This window comes from Syngnathus acus, chromosome 20, assembly GCF_901709675.1.
Source record: "Syngnathus acus chromosome 20, fSynAcu1.2, whole genome shotgun sequence".
Lineage (NCBI taxonomy): Eukaryota > Metazoa > Chordata > Actinopteri > Syngnathiformes > Syngnathidae > Syngnathus > Syngnathus acus.
In genome coordinates this window covers 7,055,778-7,062,647 of record NC_051104.1, presented here as the reverse complement: position 1 = coordinate 7,062,647, position 6,870 = coordinate 7,055,778, and the positions used below count along the sequence as shown (strand labels likewise).

The following is a 6,870-nucleotide window of genomic DNA, read 5'->3' as shown; positions in this document are numbered from 1 at the left end:
CCTAAGATTTTCTACTCAATTGGTTAAAAAAAAAATTATAACCCGCCCCCTAAGGTGCGTTACCTTAGGCAGTGTGCATGAATCATAAATCAAACCAATCATACTGCGGCAGTGATAGACTTTTCCCTCCTTCTTTGTTCTCACCTTCACATACTAAAGTGCTTAACAACGATATGGTGATAATAGGAAACACAAAATGATGGATGGATGCTCCTTATTTTTGTTGGTAATTTATAAAGAGAGGAGACAAACTGCGTGAGACCTTTCTGCATCATCTTCTGACGTGTATGTGGGATTGTGTGCGTGTAATGCATGTGCATGTGTGTGTGCATGAGTGATGACTTCAAGCAACTGTGACCTCGCACATCACTCTTTCATGCATATAAAAAACAGCCTCCTGCCTTAATATCCTCATTTAATGACTGGCCTCTCCGCAAAACCATTAACTTAATGACATCACACTGGCCCTACACACACACACACACAGACACACACACCCAAAGCATGCAACTTGAGGCAGTGGTATTCTCTTCTCTCTATAATGAACATAAGTATAATTAGGATGTTTCACTTTGTGTGTACTCTGTGTATGTTTGTGTGCTTGGTTGCATGTACGGTGGAACGTGTGTTTATGTGCATGGGCGGGTGAGTGGGGGGTCACTGTTTCATCTTACTAATTCAAGGACAGTTCCTAATCATGCAAAGTGACTACATGGTCATATTACAGAAGCATATGCATTAACTTCCTACATGTTTACGTCATGACCCCCCCCCCCCCCCACACACACACACACACACACACTGCCTACACAGAGGCAATTTGTATTATTGAGCAGGTGACACAGTAAGATTTCATAGTCTATCAGCAGTGTCACAGCAGTTATGCAAGGTTGTGTATCGCTTGATAAACACAACAATTACGTGGCAGATTCAAGGCCACAGTTGATGACATCACAGCACAGCACCAATGGGGACAAATAATGGCAGCAAGAAGGTCTGCATTTTATAAATCACAACACAAGCAATCGATGAAATAGGAGGATTTTATTTTTGTTTCATATGGACAGTATGTAGAAGTCGGAAATCATTGATATGCATGTTAAATTCAGAAAACATGTATAATCCAGTCAAGTACATGGACAGAAAAGAAATAACATAGAGAGAACCACTTGTCTTGTAATATATATTAGTTGACTTTATCATATTACTTACTTATACGCGACATGGCACTACATACAAGCTGCATGGTGAACAGTTCATAATTCAAATCAGCAGCAAATTCAGTAGCTAATTCTCAACAGGATTCCCCCGTGGTGACAATTATTGAAAAACATCCAAGAGCAGCCTTCCACCATTGTACACACACACACACACACACACACACACACACAGCATCTACATCAATGTTGTCCCTCCAATTATAATTTTTAATATCCTGCTCCTCTGAGATGGAGATTAATGGCCAATCGCCATGATGAATTCCAACGTCATCTATTACCATCCCAGCCGTGGCCCCAGTCCGCACTAATTACATCCTCAAAAGCGATCTGCAACCCCCAAAGCAACCTTAAGATCAATCAATAATTTTAATTTTAAGATGTCCCCCTCCAATGGCGCTCCAATGCCCATTCCTCGTTCTCAGCTCCTTTCTGCCGCCTCCATTTGGGTCGCTTTGTTTCCCGGGTGCCGTAAAAGAAAGGCCGACGGCAAATTAGTGGCTGGTCTCGTCTGCATCTCCGTTTGATTCCTTCGTTTGTTTGTCCGTTTGTTGCGCCACCCATCCCCTTGTTTCTTGCTCGTGTCTGCAATGTCTTCCCTCCCTCGCCCTTGCTCTGTCTGGCGCATAGAAGCAAGGGGGGGGCGCTTTCCACCCCCCCCATTTCACCATGTAATTAGCATGCAGATATGCAGAGCCTGATCCGCAAGTCAAATCGTCTCGCTTATTTCTGCCTCTATGCGACTCAATTTTGAGGCTATAATTGTTATTATTCAAATGTACGTTTGATTCCCGTCCCCCGTCAGACTAGCCAACCACACATAGAGTATGATTAAATAAGTCGTCTTTATCTACATATAGCAGAGCTTCTGACAGTGTTTTCTAACATCTCATCCTTCTGCCAATCATGCAAATCGAGAAAACATGAATGATTTCACAATAGGTAACCAAAAACGTACGTAAACATTCAACGTCTTCTTCAGGATTCCTCTTGGCATTAAAAACCTATTGCCGGAACATTTACAGACATAAACAAAAACTAAATTTCAAGCATATATGTTGGGTTTCAATCAATTTTATTAGAAATACCCCAAAAGTTCAAATTCATGTGGTAACCGCTTTATTTATCATCACAAGAATATTCCACCGTGTTAAAACAAAGGTTAAAGTTTGTGAAAACATACATTTTTCAACAGCCAAGACCATAAGCATGCAGGAGTCGATATTTGGCCTTTTGCCGCATGATGGGAGGTCAAATTGAGGGCAGACACATTTGTTTTGCTGTAGGCCCTCTCACTCACTCTACAGTGAATATTTAGTGATATTGACACATTCGATGATTTTTTTTTTCCTTTTAAAGAAAAGACTGCAGTCAGGCATTATGGCAGAAGTGACAATGGCTTTGACGCATTTGAAGTGCTGTCATTCTTCCACATGGGTAGACGCATCAACAAGTGTGTGAGGAGGGGGGAGGTACTAGTGAGTATTCTCCCATGTGCAGTCATGTTTTCGTTTCCTTGGCACCAGTCCAGCTTTGCCATCTGTTCGCCCCCCCTTCTACAGTTGCTATCATTACGTGCCTGCCATCCTTATGGCATATCAGCGACAGGGCACCAGGCACCCTTTACCCCCCTCTTTCCCCTCCTCCTCCTCCTCCTCATGCTCTGCTTTCCACGCCCACTCTGCCATACAGTCCTCCAAAGGGTCCAGGTGGCATCTTGCCCCGCTCTCTTGTCAGAGTTGGGACGGAAAACAAAAAAAGGGTGATGAAGACAAACAAGGATATACTCCATTCCACATCCTCCCGGGAGCCTGCAATACTTCCTGTGCCCACAGACCTGTTGTTATTGTTGTTGTTCATGTTGCCTGGATGGCTGTTTCTCTTTGAGCAAGAGGGTTGAGAAGTAAATCCACTCCAAATTTTGGAAGTTTTCTGGCTTTTGGTGTGGTTGAGGGCACCTTGGTACGTTTCTCTCTCACACACACACACACACACACTCATACATACACACATACTTCCACGTAAGATGCTGCACTGCTTCTCTCAGAGCACACTGCCACTTCATCCACCCGCTTCCTCGAAAGCACTGGGAATGCCACCGGATCTAGCAGAGACTCAGACATGCACACATTTGGATTTTAGCACCGACATGCATTCGGCGCTCGTTGGAAGCTGCGGGAAAGCGAATAATCAATTAAGTATTGATTTCTTGTACGATTTTGTAAATTTCAAAGACAAAGCGGGTCGCTTAAGGAGCGCCGCGAGCAAGAGGAGCCGCAAATTAGCCAATAAACACAGACGGGGGAGTAAACGAAGGCGAACGAACCAAGCGTCTGTCGTTGCGTTGATATGCTTGTTTTTTTGTGCCCCACCAGATGAATTAACGGCGTATGTGACAAAGGTTTCCTATGAAGAAGGAACGGCAAATGGGTGAGCAAGGGTTAAAAGCAAGCGCCAGAGGAGGAGAGAGAGAGTGACTGAAGGACTTGGTAATTAGGCGGTCTGCAACTCACGCCTCATCAGTATGCGGAATATGCAAATTAAACGTCTGGGTCTTTCTTTTTTTCGTGGAGGATCAGAAGGCAAGCGCTGCAGAGAATTAAGCGCAATTATTCAACCCGTGGAAAGGCTGATGTATGCAAACAAGGGATGGAGCGCACAGATACTATACATTGGACTCCAATGTAAGGACAGTTAGAGATAATCACACAAGTACAGTCATGCCTTCCTCGCACCTGGGAGATTCTTCTACATTGGTTCTGGAGGTAATGAGTGGAAAAAACGGCAATCGGACATGCGCCTTCGTTCCCCATTATGCCTTTCTTCGCATATTGATGCGCTGCCTCGTGGATGATTATTACCTTTTGGAATATCGCACGGCAAAACGAGCCTCGGAATAAAGGAGCGGGAGGAAAGGATGGGAAAAAGACAAAAGAGCGGAGGTATGCAAAGGCGCTAATGATATTCAGAGCGCCGACTGCGTGTCATCTGCATGATGACAACGGCCAATTACAATGAACCATTGGCGCTCTGCCACAGATAAGTAGGAGAGGATATGGGCAACGAGGAGGGGGAAGCAAAACGTACTTCCCTTTCTTCTTAATGTGCTGCTGATTTGTCGACTCAACGCCGTGGATTTACAATAACGATGAATGTGAGGAAGAAGAAGAAAAAAAAACACAACCACCCAAGCTTTGTCCCTCAAACGGGATTGAAGGCCAAAGGCGAAAGGTATCCCTCCATGTTGAAATAATGGCTGCCGAGGATGGTATTCCACCGCCGCGCCGATTCCGCTGGCATTTCTTCCCGTACCAACCAGCGCCGCAACGAATCTGTCGGAAACGGCAAACGAACAGACAAGCGCACAAACATACGCCACTATTTTTTTCTTTTTTCCCACCGTGCCGCCCTCTCTCCTTCCTCATCACAATACAAAATGCCTCCCTTCACCATTTTGCATATTTGCATGCCGCCCCGCCTGCCACAAAGGACTAAAGAGCCATATGCAAAGCAGTCTGGCATCCCCTCTTACATAGCAATGAGGGGGAACACCGAGCAAAAGAGAGGAAGGGAGGTGGGCTAAAACATGATTGGGGGGAGTAAGTACAGGAAGATGGTGGCGGTGGCGAGGGGGGCAGTCGGGCCACGGGGGATCTTGTTGGCACTAAAAAGCGGCACGTGCCGTGTTACCACTCCCACTGCGTGATGACAAAAAGGCGGGCGTGGGAAAAAACCAGCGGCGGGGGATGCAAGGGAGGGTAGATCGAGGACGAGGGCATGTTGGCACTGAGAGGGGGCACGTGTTGCCTGAGGAAGGGGAGGGGGCGATTTGGGTTGGTAAAATGCGAGATTAGAAGGGGGCGTAGCATGAGTGGTGGCATTCAACACCGGCGTATAAAGAGGAACGGGATCCACACTGAGAGGCCACCTGCATTAAGATGCAAGATGCAAAGTCGAGGCCACTCAGACACAAATCTCGAACCCTCTCAGGAGATCAGACTACCTCAATCTCTGTGACAAAACATGATGACTTAAACAGAAATTACACCCGTCTACAAGCACATACGTTTGGATTCCTCAAGCCAAAAAACACTTTGAAAATGAGTTTGTTTTTTTCCTTGATACATTTTGTGATATTTATATCTACATATAAGTTTATGCGTGTGGGAAAAATGGTGTCATTGAAAAGAAGGTTGAGCAAAAACAGTTTAAAAATGTTTTATCATGATTTGTAATTATTGTAAAAGAATGGATGATTCTTACCTCTCGGAATAAAGCACAATAATAACCGTGAACGAAAACACTGCGGGTCCACTATATCATTGAATTTCAAAAACATGATGTTTATCATGTACGCAGTTTGGTGTACAACAGTACCGCCTGATCCGAAGCTCATGCCGAAACATTTCGTAAATTTAATTGAGCTGACCAAAATATTTGACACATTACAATACAGTACAGTTTTACACCATTGCAAACTACCTTCACTGTTTTACCTTTACTGTGACATGAAATGTATAATGATAATGAATTAAAATGTTGAAATGTTTCCTGAAGACGTTTTGTCAATTGTATTATGTTTAATATGCAGGTGACTAGGGACAGCAAGTCACACCAGTTGTTTTTAGTTAAGATCAGTGAGTCATCAATGGCATGCGGCGTCAGATTACTCCCAACGCAGACCAAAGGTTCTTGAAAGGCCTTTTAGTCATCCACGCTTGGACAACGGCTAATTTACAGCAGACTCATTAGAGCGGTATCAAACACAATTTCCTGCCGACAAATTGAATTTGGTAGAAAAGTCATTACCATGGCACTAATACTTACACAGTAGTTCCTAATGGCAGTTGGGGCAACTTAATGCTGTTAGCAACCCCCCAAAATAGCAACAAGGGCTATTTCCAATGCTCCTTTTAACATAGATCACGTTGAGATAAGTGGCAAGATTCCCTTTTTCTGTTTTCTTTCTCTGGCTTTGTCTCAGGCCTGGACTATGACAGAGGAAATCTAATGTTTCATAACTGTCGGTGCAGAGGGTTGTATGTGTGTGTGTGTGTGTGTGTAGCCCGAGGTTGCTGTGCTGAACAATAAAGCATAATTTGATAGATGAGAAATTACTATGGTTCCTCTACTGTGCAAGGGCCTTCTCCCCAGGCAGGGCAATACTGCGCCAGACGATGTGTCACATTTCTCTACGAAAGCGAGAAAAAATAATATTATTTTACTTTGTTTGTTGTGTATGTACGCTTTAGAGGTAATCCCTCTTACTTGTCATATGTAGATAAACAAAATGACTATACATTGTGAGAGATGTTTAAAATGTAACAGATGCTTGGGGGGAAATGATTGACTGTTAAGGTAGCAAATAAGATGAAGCCTAACCCAGCTGACATGAAATGTTACCCACTAGTCTAACATGCTGGCAAGCGGGGAAAAAATAGAATCCTAATAAAGGTACTCAATATATTCATAAAATGAAATTCCCATACTGGCTGCTACGTACAGTATCTTTTGATAGCCTTCCTATATTGGCCAGTTTGTTTCCTTCTAGTAGAAGTGTATCATTTGCAGTGCAGTGCAGCTTTGCCTTGGGGCCTGTGTGGAAATGATGTGTTTTCAGTGACACCGTGGCTGAGAACTATTCACATCGACC

At 44.0% G+C, this 6,870-nt stretch overlaps 2 long non-coding RNA genes across 2 annotated transcripts; one reads left to right on the top strand and one right to left on the bottom strand.

Moving 5' to 3' along the window:
• Positions 1-1,029: 1,029 nt before the first annotated feature.
• LOC119139345 lies at positions 1,030-3,142 on the bottom strand. Its single transcript, XR_005101348.1, has 2 exons — positions 3,055-3,142; positions 1,030-2,946 (listed from the first exon to the last, which is right to left on the bottom strand). It is a non-coding gene; the product is annotated as an uncharacterized LOC119139345 (long non-coding RNA).
• On the top strand, positions 3,091-5,770 carry LOC119139344. The gene is made up of 2 exons (XR_005101347.1): positions 3,091-3,179; positions 3,593-5,770. It is a non-coding gene; the product is annotated as an uncharacterized LOC119139344 (long non-coding RNA).
• Positions 5,771-6,870: the final 1,100 nt, after the last annotated feature.